This window comes from Mytilus trossulus, chromosome 3 (genome assembly GCF_036588685.1).
Source record: "Mytilus trossulus isolate FHL-02 chromosome 3, PNRI_Mtr1.1.1.hap1, whole genome shotgun sequence".
In the NCBI taxonomy this organism is placed as follows: domain Eukaryota; kingdom Metazoa; phylum Mollusca; class Bivalvia; order Mytilida; family Mytilidae; genus Mytilus; species Mytilus trossulus.
In genome coordinates, this window is record NC_086375.1 from 89,850,039 (window position 1) to 89,862,268 (window position 12,230).

Below are 12,230 nucleotides of genomic sequence, written 5' to 3' on the forward strand. Positions count from 1 at the left end.
TTGGTGGGTTCGTGTTGCTTATCCTTTATTTTTCTATGTTGTGTCATGTGTACTATTGTTTGTTTGTTTGTCTTTTTCATTTTTAGCCATGGCGTTGTCAGTTTATTTTCGATTTATGAGTTTGACTGTCCCTCTGATATCTTTCGTTCCTTTTTTAAGTCAAATATTTAAGAAGGTTCTGGTTATTAAGAACAGTAACTTTTAGAACCATGATATCTATACGTCTTTTCTTCTTATTACGTTTGACGTTTGTAAAAAAAAATGAGTCTAGGTTAGAAACATATGTGAGATAGACGTTGCTATGTTAACTATTTACTGGCCGTTATGATACAATTGATAAGGTTATTTGTGTACATAATTAATGGAACCCATTTTTTTCACCCATTGCCAGATCTAGGGTTGAACATTGTATTTCTTAACATTTTTGTTTGTTTTAATAACCGTGCTAAACCACATCCAGTTTCTTGATTTTCGATGAGTTTGACTATCCATCCCTCTGGTATCTTTCGTTCCTTTTTAAGTCAGATATTTAAGAAGGTTCTGATTATTAAGAACAATAACTTTTTGAACCATGATATTTATACGTCGTTTCTACTTATTACGTTGTTAAAAATTGGCTTTTTGTAAAAATCCTGAGCCTGTTCCTGCCACCAACCTGCTTTGGGTTTTTATTTTTGTTTTATAAAAGGACGGAGGCACTTGGCATTTTACAAATGGGCGCTTTTAAACAATCAAATTGATATTCCATTTGAAATTTGAACAGCAGTTTAGACAAATCAAAAATTGCTATCGATGATTTTGTCTATCAAAAATCTAATTAATAATTAAGTGTATCATGTTAAAAGGGGTTTCAGAGATATTAGAAAGACCGACAATAGCATTGTCTTCATTCTGTTTATTGATAAATAATTTTTAATTTCATTTACGGTTTAAATACTTTTACAATTATTGTATGGACAAAACACAAAGTAAACATTCACCCATTTAATTTTGAATATGCATATGCTTTCTTTCTATGTCAATCGGGTGTCTGATTGAAATCAATTTGAAATGTACTTTATATTCATTTGCACCCGTAATATTGAAAGCATTATTATACACCCTTCGCAATCGTGGTTGTTGTGTGCTGTTGTCGTATCACTATAGTACAACTTAGTGACGTCCTTGAGCATTTTGGATTTAGATAAATGTTAGCAAAGTTTGCTTGACACTTTCATCACCACACAGATCATCCATACTGCTTACAACTTAAAGGTTTGTAATACAGCTAATAATTATATTACTTTTCATTAATTTAAAATGTATCTATACTTTGCAATATCCTATTTACATTTATCAGCACATTACTTTGAATTATTTTATTGATTGGATTATTTTGCTAAACAATAAATAGACTTTGATAATAATAATAAAAAAAAGAACAAAGTGGCATTCTGTTTACCGCTCTGTTTCTGAAATTTCATTGAAACGCGAGACTTAGAGTTTGGAAGGTTGGACATATAAAACACTAAGGAGCAAAAAAAGCTTACACGAACTAATATATAACAGTTGACATTATTTTAAAGTAAAAGATTAACCTCAGTTTTTCCAATGGAGTTGCATCTTTAGTAATTTAATATACAATTTAGCTTTTTTTTTATAAACTGTAATTCTGAAAGCACTTGTTATTTAACTTAGGTGATTGCTCCGGCTGTTGGTTTGTTTAAATGAATGCTTATTTTTTATAAAATTTTGAACTTTCAAGTTTTAATTAATTGTTGGACATTTACTGTTTGTTCGATCGTTTTGATTAGACAAATTTGTCTTTCAATCGGCAGTTATGACTTAGATCTAAACTCCTTTTATTTGAATGTATATAGAATTTGATCAGATCTTAACCTGGTACATCGGAATATATCTGGTGTAGTTTCAATAACAAAAATGGAAGACGAATTATATATTATATGCTGTTGCAAAGGAAAATCCTTGACCGAAAAGGCTGTTTAAAGGTCGTACAAAAGTGAAGTAATAGACAGAGCCTTCGTTTACATAAACGAATAACTTAATACAGATAATAATTTTTAAGGGTATTTGACATAATGACTGTCGATGGAGCCTGTAAAAGATGTTGGTTCCTGTATTACAATTATTAAGAACTCCTCGTTTTCTATGACGTAGATCGTAATTTTATCTCAATATTGATTTATATATTCTATTTTGGTCGTATAGAAGATGGAACTCTATGAGTGTTTCCTTAACAGCTGGTTGTAATCTGGTTCTAACAGACTCCGTATGGAAATGATTTTCGTCGCGTTACGTCGATTTTCCCACCATTTGCACGTTTTAAAAACTTATTTCAGAAATGTAATACAAATGTGTTTAACATCTGAAAAACTTTACTATACATAAGTACATAGAAATCTCTCTGATCTGTACTTTGGGCCTGTTTTGCTGTGGGTATGAAAAGAAACCTCGCCACGTCCAGTCTGAGGTTTTGATAGATGTTTCTACTTTGTATCTGATGAATTAAGCCTTTTTAATTTGATTTTTCTAGTTTGTTTCTGATGTTGTACTGATACACCACTTTCCTATGTAAGGGGAAGGGTTTGGGATCAGCGAACTAGTTATAACACTACCACATTCTGTATGTGCCTGTCCTATGTCAGGATTGCCATATGTTGCTGAATATCATATTGTTTTTTGTTTATTATTTTGCACTTACACCCGGTTGCTAGTTATGTCGTTTGAATTGTTTTACAATTGTTATTTCGGACCTTTAAAATTTAACTATGCAGTATTGGTTGTCATCAATGTTGAAGGCCATATAATTCATAACTTCTATGGCATATCTTCTCTGATGAAGAGTTGTCTCATAATCAATCACACCACATCTTATTTCCGTAGATGCCATAATACGGAATCCTTAAATATGTTTTTACAGTAAAATGCTGTTTACTGCTAAACTATATTTATGTGATCTTATACTTTCCAGATGGGGAACGTCTGTTGTAGTGGAAAAGGAAATGGAATGGGACCAATAAATAAATTCTGTAAATGTGGAGGACCACGACCGAAATCTGGACATTCCAGGAAGGGAAGTGGACATTCTAGGAAAGGAAGTGGTAAGGGACGAAAATCCCCTAAAGGTTCACCAAAAGGAAGACGAAGGAAGGGATCACACAGTAGTTAATGAATGTTATGGCGGGAACTCTTTAAACAGTATTTTATAGATGTTAACTCAAATATGTGTTAAGACTATTCTGTGTTTGTCAATGTACTTTTTTTACAATGGGTTGATTGATAATGTAAAGACAATGTAAACAGTTTTCAAATCTTTTAAGTTATTGAATGTTGTTGTGCTTTGAGAGTTATTCAAAATAAGTACATTATATTTTCATTGATGGAGGATGTTTAATAAATATTTATCACATACTGATTTAGTTTACTTTGCAAGCCAAGCGATAAAGCACAGCTGAAAATTGTCTGCATATGTACAACACTCAGAAGGACAAGGAAAATATATACACACACACAAAATTGTTCTCAGTATAGCAGAATTCGTGCTGTACATATTGACTTACATTGTAACAGGGATATTAAAATTTTAGGTTTAAATGCTTCCCAAGGTATAATTTAAAGGTGATTTCATAAAACCATTTGTTATATTGGTGTACGACAAAATCCACAAAACAATAATATCAAAAGGAACCATACAGTCCGCAACAAAACAATATATATGTACCAAGCTCTGAACTATCATCCAAAAACAAAATGACATATACACAATGTAATTAAATTCGGCCTTTAACAATGAGTAAAACTTATACTTCTTAGCAAGACTCCGACATGACAATTTATGATAAATTAATTTTGAATGTAACGCGTCTTCTGATTGGCTGACAGTATTTTTTCTATCAGCTAAGAGACATAACTTTTCATGTGACCATGACGTCATCGACGGTTTTTTTTTGTGATTTACTCCGGTTTAAAATGGAAATTAGAATTTAGTTCTAAGACAGAAATGACTGTACTATTTTTTCTCTGTCTTATAGAAATAATAAAAAATATGGCATACACTTTAAGATATTCCGCTTCTCCGTTTATTCAGTTTGCATTACTTTTTTTTTGTTATTTCATCATAGACAGAAAAAATATAAATGTCATTCCCAAAATTATTTTAACGAGACACCTAACAGTAATACAAGATTTATGTAAAAACAATTAAAGTATGATAAACAGCAACAAACAACAACCATTGAATAACAGACTCTTGTTTTGGGACAGGCATATACGGAATGTAGAGGACTAACCCTCAAACTAACTATAATAAGTTTGATTTATTAATATAATGTTCAACGCAATATTGTTTGACATATTTATTAATTTAATCTATTATAAGAAGTTGTTTTTTTGTATCGACCCTGCTCTCATTCCGAGACTCTCATAATCTCAAGGCGCTTTGCTAATTGGTTAAATAAGAAGGGATCAGTATTTCTAAGAAATAGTCGTACTAGTATTTAGTTACAAAAATGAATCAAAAGCAACTTGATTAATTTAAAACATCTTCTACACTACCATAAATGTTTTTCTTCGTCCCATAAACTTTAGATTTACAAATGATTTAAATTGCACTTAATATTTATACCTGTCCATAAATAAAAAAAAAGAGAACATTATTATACACCCGTTATAAACAGTTCTATCATATGTAAATGATGTTGTTGCATCACTATGACAAAGTTTAACGATGTGCTGGATAACTTTGAATGTATGGATTTTATTCAGAGCAAGCACTTGACATTATAACAGAATAGCAGCTTATTAATACTAGTAGAAGGTAAGTTTCTTTAACTGTTTAAGTAAAAACAGAATTTAATTTTAAATTTCTTGATGCAGATCAATTTTTGGTATCGGAATTGAATAATTGTTTAAAAGAATCAAAAGTTTCAAGGAATGTATGATTCTAGTATCTTTGTATTAGCCTATGCTGTGGGTATTGTCAAAACATGCGCCTGTACTTATAAGGTACCTGCTATCAGTACTTAAAAGCTGAAACCGAATGGTTTGCTGCATACTTGTAGTTCTACAAAAAAAAACACGTCATAGGAGAGTTTAAAGATTGACGATTTTTGAAAGTTCTAAGTTATCATTCAAAGGATATTTAATATTTCTAATCTGTGCTATTCCAATGCCCGAATCAAGTCAGGAATATGACAGTTGATTTCCATTCGTTTGATGTGTTTGAGCTTTTGAATTTGTCATTTGTTCAGCGACTTTCAGTTTTGAATTATCATTGGAGTTCATTGCGTTGTTTTACTTTGCAGACAGTTATTGCTTGCGGAGTAAAATATTTGTAACAAGTTTTTATGTTATCTTTTAACTATTGTACTCACATTTTTTTATGAATTTCCTCATATTTCATATTAAAGTTTGTTATGACTTTAGTCAGTTCCTTATTTTTATTATAAATGATTGCAAACAAAATATGTTTCATAAATATTTATAAAGGGATCAAACTATCGTCTACTAAAATGGGCAATTCACATCATTATTTTTACGGACATACTATATACAATTATTAAACTAAGATTAGAAATTGTATGATTATCATTCGGCTGAAAATCTTATGAATACGATTAAAGTTGGTGTTGTTCGATCATTGTAAGCATTATGTGAGAACCATGATCACCAACTTTGGTTGAGAAACACTACAATCTAGAAGAGCAAAAGAACAAATCATCTAACTATACAAAAATGTTAACCATCTCGTAGACATCCCGACAGAACCCTCATAACAACAGGTATTTTCACTCGATGACATGACATCAGATACCTCAAGCCACATTGTCGAACTCTAGTAAACCAACATTCCTTCTTCCAGAGTGCCACAAGAAATTGGAACTTACGGTTTAATTCACCATTTTCTACATATGAAAATGTCTGTACCAAGTATCAGGAATATGTACTGCATGCGTCAGTGTAAATATACTCCAAATGAGTCCTGCACTTAACTAGAAAAAGAAGATTGTTTATGCGTTCCTGGCATTTTGGCGATATCTACATCAATTTGCAAATCACTACTTATGTTTCCATTGTTTTTCTGCATTTAGTTATGTACAATTTGCTCTATGTAATGTAATGCACAAAAACGTGTTTTATGTACTACTATTTATAGCGTAGTTGAATAAGACTTTCTTCGAAAAACAACAACCAACATTAGAATTTAGAACAGCACGATTTATATCAGGTCAATAGAATAAAGAATGGAAAAAGGACAAAGAGATAACAACCGACCATAGAGCAGAAAACAGTCAGTAAATGGGTCTTCAACACCGTACCCGTAGGCGGGCCTCAGATTGCCCTTACAAAATATTGTATACTAGCTCCTCGAAATGGACGCCACTCTTAACTCTGTAACACTCGGTATAAATATGTTTTATTGTCAAATCAATGACAATATGACCAGGCACAAGTTCTTAAACTTAGAAACACTTTGAGACATACAAATGAACCAAAAATAGAACACACATGACTGTAAAAGACTACATGTTCCTGAATTGTAACCGGCGTAAAAATGCGGCGGAGTTAAACATGTTTTGTCGGATCTCAACCCTCCCCCTATACCTCTAGCCAATGTGGAATATATAAGCACATAGCAATAAGCACTAAAACTCAATTTAAAAGAATCCGGAGTCCGATGTCAAAACATGATTTATTCTAGAATTTGACAAGTAATTTTATCTTGCTGTCAACAGCGAACATTCTTAATGAGGATAAAATGTATAAAACATGTGTATTCATACATCTTTGTTGAGTATTTTATTCTACCGAGTATTTTATTCTACCGTTAGTTTACTTTAACAGTTTTAGTGAAGAATGACACACATGTTCATTGCCATATCAATTTGGAGATTATTTTCTATCTTTTTTATATATTATATATACAAAACATACTACAATATACCTAACGACGAAATAGAAAATATAATTATAATTCAATATTTACTTTCAATGCTTATTGTTGAGTTTATATCAATACACATTCTTACTTTAATGGATTTTTAAAAAAACCGACTGAGAGTGTTTTTAAATAATTTTATCAACCGTTACTTGTCAGGCATAAAGAATTTATTAGGTTTCCGTTAACTTATTGATGAATGCAGTGGTTGAATTAGTTTTAGAAAGGGGACCATAGTTGTAAACATTATTAAAACTTCGTTCACAAGAAATAATAGAATCGATTTGCATGACAACAGTTACGCAACAGCAGTCAGAAAACACTTATCAATGACGTTCACAATTCATATTTGTATTGAGGGATCAGTCTTTATCGTTTTTTTCATCGGAATTTTGTTTAATAATGGGTTGCTAATTGTTATAATATTACCAATGCAGATTTGCACTAGATTTTAGATATTTAGTTAAATTAAGAGGCTCTCAAGAGCCTGAGTCGCTCTCCTGTTATTTTTGTTTTTGTTTCAATCTTTCATCAATGATTATTTTTGTTTTACAATATATAGCAATGAGTGGCTAAAAAATGCCATTTAAATGTTCATTGTATGTGTCATATTTTCCTCAAAAGCAAATAATTGCAATTTACTCAAACTAGTATGTTTCTTTTTAGTCATAGTGTCTATGACGTACAAGGAAATAATATACAAAATGTATACTAGTACTTGATTTATTTGAGAAGATATTTAAAGTTCAAAAACATAAACAACTTGTGTAATATTGTCCTTAAAGGGCAATAACTCATTTGACAATTTTGGTCATATAAAACCTTTTGTAGATCTTACTTTGCTGGACACTTTTTCTGTTTACATGCAGTTTATATCTTCAATAATATTCAAGATGAAAACCCAAAACTACAAATTTCCCTTTAAATAACCAATTTAGAGGCAGCAACCATACAATAGGTTGTTCGATTTGTCTGAAAATTTTGTGGCTGATAGTTCCTGACCTTTTGAACATTTATACCCCATGTCAGTGACAGATTCGCTCTAAATGCTTTATTTTCTGAGACACATAAGCCAAAAACTGCATTTGACCCTTATGTTCTATATTTAGCCATTTCGGCCATGTTTGTTGACGGATCAAAAATTCGGATACAAGTCATAAACTAAATTCCTAAAGGAACATTAAATTTTGTTCAAAGTTAAGCACATTATTTTCAGAAGAGAAGAATTTTAAATGTTAGCAAATTTTTAACAAAATGTATAAAATTGTCTTAAAAAGGCCAATAACTCCTTAAGTGGTAAATTGACAATGTTGGTCATATTTTTTTTTTTTGTATGTCTTACTTTGCTGGACACTATTGCTGTTTGGCGTTCATATCTATCTATAATAATATTCAAGATAATAACAAAATACCGAAATTTCATTAAAAAACAATTTAGTGGCAGCAACCTAATAATGTCAGATTTACTTTAAAAGCTTTAGTTTTTGAGACATAAGCTTAAGACTGTATTCGATCCTATGTTCTATTTTTAGCCGTGGCGGCCATGTTTGTCGATAGATCAAAACTTCGGATACAATTTATAAACTAGATACCCTAAGGATCATTTAATTAAAAGTTTGGAGGTATTTGGCCCAGTAGTATAGAGGAGAAGATTTTTTGAATAGTTTACGACGACAGACGACGACAGACAACGATGGACGCCAAGAGATGGCATAAGATCACATGATGCCCTACACGTCCCGGTCAGCTAAATTGAAGTTAAAGTTCCGCAAGATATGATTGTGCTTGTCAAGAACCGTATAGATGATTATCACAAATCAGGCCGTTTTCTCTTTTTAATCAATTTTTATTTTGTCATGATGGAACCTTTTATAGCTTACTTTACGGTATAGTGTTTGCTAATTGTTGAAGGTCTTACAGTATGCTATATAAATATGTGTATACATCCTTGTCATTTGGTCTGCTATGGACCTTTTATAGCGGTATGGTGTATGCTTATTGTTGAAGGTCTTACAGTGTGTTTACATCCTTGTCGTTTGGTCTGTTGTGTCATTGTCTCATCGACAGTCTACTAATCAAAATGTTTTTGTTTTGTTTTATTTGTTGTTTTTTTATCAGTAAGATTATTATTTTGAGAATTTGGTGTTGATATCAGTAATTCCCGCAAACGATCAAATGGTATCGTTTTATAGAAATAAAGGGCAGACAATTAAACAATATTGCCTCATTTCTGTTGTAGATGGGAAACGTATGCAGTGGAAAAGGAGGTGGTATGGGGCAAATAAATAAATTTTGTAAATGTGCTGGCGACCGACCAAACTCTGGACATTCTAGGAAAGGAAGTGGTAAAGGTCGTAAAGGATCTCCCCCTGCCCACGGGAGACGTAGGAAAGGCTCACACAGCAGTTAACATGCAAAACATTTTTACATGTGCGAATTTATGCAATTTAGTTATTTATGTACATATCATTTTCTATGTCAAACTTGTATATTTTAAATATTTGACAATAACATATCGACAAGTGATAAATTTTCACGAGAGAAATATTTCAAGTTTAGATTGTTTTTGTAAAATGGACAATTTCCTGGAACAGTTATTTAATTAATGTTGCTATATACATGCCTTATCGAAACATTGTACAGTTGATATAAGATTTCACTACGTTATGATGTTATTTAACTAAGTGATTCCAAACGAGTGATGTTAAAATATCTGAAAGTCTGCAGAATACAGATTTTTCAAGCTTGCAAATGTTGCCATATTTATTTTTATACTTTTTTTTATTGATTGAAGATAATCTTGTTGTCTGCTTTTGTCTTACTTGTGACGTAAGTACCGCCAATCTTTAATATATTTAAAGAACCATTGAAGTTAAAAGGGAAATTAAGTCTCACAATCTGCTCAAAACAAAGTATAATTGTGTGCATTTAAGGTAAACCATTTTCTTCCCCAAACTTCCTAACTGATCTCCCTTATTATTTTTTTTCAGGGGTTAAACGCATACTGAAGATTTTTTACGTGTTTTTTTTCTCTGATATTTATTCCTAGCGGTAATTCAATTAAACGGTTTGCAAGAACAATCGCCTTTATTGTTATGTAGACAGTTGTTATCTCTTCGACTGATGTGTTTGAGCTTCTGAATTAACCATTCGATTACGGAGTTTTTCTGAACGAGTTTTTTTCATGTGTTCCTCCTTTCAACTTTCTCATATATCTTTGGGATAAAAATTAATCATTTTCTCCAACATTTTAGGGTCACAAACTTCCAGAAAATCTACGTCACTCATGACCATTCCTAGATGTTCTGCACCGTCTTTATTCTTAGTTCTTTCAAATATTTCCGAGTACATGTACGAAATATATATTAAACCGTATGTATGTTTGATATTCTCCATAAAACCAATTACTGATCTTAGGTACCTATCTGAAACGTCCCTTGCAAACAGGTGCGTATCACATTGCTTGATAACATTGGACATACCTGTAATGCATAATCTAAGCGTACCAAACCAGCGGTACGAATGGCTCTGTAAATAGCATGTATGAAAACTCATAATCAAGTTAGAGGTACTCATCCGACTGCTTCATATCACTTATTTACACCTAGAATTTGATAATGAGGGTCAATTTAGAACTAAACTTGAAGCATAAGAGATGATTCCATTTTTCCTTAATTAAAAGGTACCAGGCTAATAATTTGTTATGCCAGATGCGCGTTGCGTTTCGCCTACATGAACCACATCAGTGACGCTCAGATCAAACTGGTTAGAAAGCCAAACAAGTATGTAGTTGGAAGGACCCAATATGTGCTAAATACAGCTTGAGTAATCTATGCCTGGGATAAGAAATTTCTTAGTATTTCAAATAATCCAACACGACGGGTGCAATATTTGAAGGAGGAACTGCTTACCCGTCCTGATCAGCTGAGATCACCCCAGTTTTTGGTGGGGTTCGTGTTGCTTAGTCTTTAGTTTTCTATGTTGTTGTTTTTTTGTACTATTTTTTTGTGTCTTTTTATCTTTTAGTCATGGCGTTCTCAGTTTATTTTTTATCTAGGAGTTTGACTGTCCCTCTGGTATCTTTCTACCTCTTTCACACTTTTCAAACATTAAATTTACCCTCAAAACGATCACCAGCAGTGGTATCGAATCTGTGGTGTAAACAATTATCAAATGTACCAGGCTTATAATTTGATACACCAGAAACGCGTTTCGTCCACATAAGACTCACCAGTGACGCTCAGATCAAAATGGTTATAAAGCCAAACAAGAAACATTGAGGACCAAAACTTCTAAAAAAAATCGTACCAAATACGGCTAAGGTAACCAATGCATGGGATAAGAAAATCCTTAGGATTTCGAATGATTCATACTTTTGCAAACAATAAATTTATAAAATTACCTTAAAATTGATATGCACGCCAACGCCGAAGTACTGACTACTGGGCTGTTGATGCCATCGGGAACGAAATGTTCACCAGCAGTAAACAACGTTTCCAAAGAAGTTATAAGGTAAAACTAAGACAACAAAAATATTACGCTCATACAAACAATTTATACTGAAGAGAATGTCATTGATGAACACAATTCAACAAGTCTATTTAGAACGGCTACAGTAACTGGACACCGTTCGACTCCTAAATAACATTAAAAAAATGATGAATTAAGCTTCATATCTGCATTAATTAAATGTTCAACTACACATGTTTGTTTTTTTGGATCTTTACACAGAGTAAATCAATCACGTGTAAATAACAATATCAAGTGGTTTAAAATAAATTGAAAAAATAAACTTTTGAAAGTCTTGTATAAGTTCATTCGTTTGAATAATATCTTGTCCTGAATGCTATGATTTCTATACACTATGTGCTACAGCATACTAGCACTAAATTGTATCGAAAGGCTTGCGGGAATTTCTCGCTACATTGAAGACCTGTTGGGGACCTTCTGCTGTTGTGTTTTTTTATTTGGTCGGGTTGTTGTCTCTTTGACACATTCCCCATTTCCATTATCAATTTTATTCAACAATGATTAAACACGCATACATTTTTTTCGTGGGATTTTTTCGTGGGTTTTTCTCGTGGGATTTTGTCTGATGCTTGGTCCGTTTCTGTGTGTGTTGCGTTTCGGTGTTGTGTCGTTGTTCTCCTCTTATATTTAATGCGTTTCCCTCGGTTTTAGTTTGTTATCCCGATTTTGTTTTTAGTCCATGGATTTATGAGTTTTGAACAGCGGTATACTACTGTTGCCTTTATTTATATACCGCAAGGTCATCTGTAAAAGGCTTCGAAAT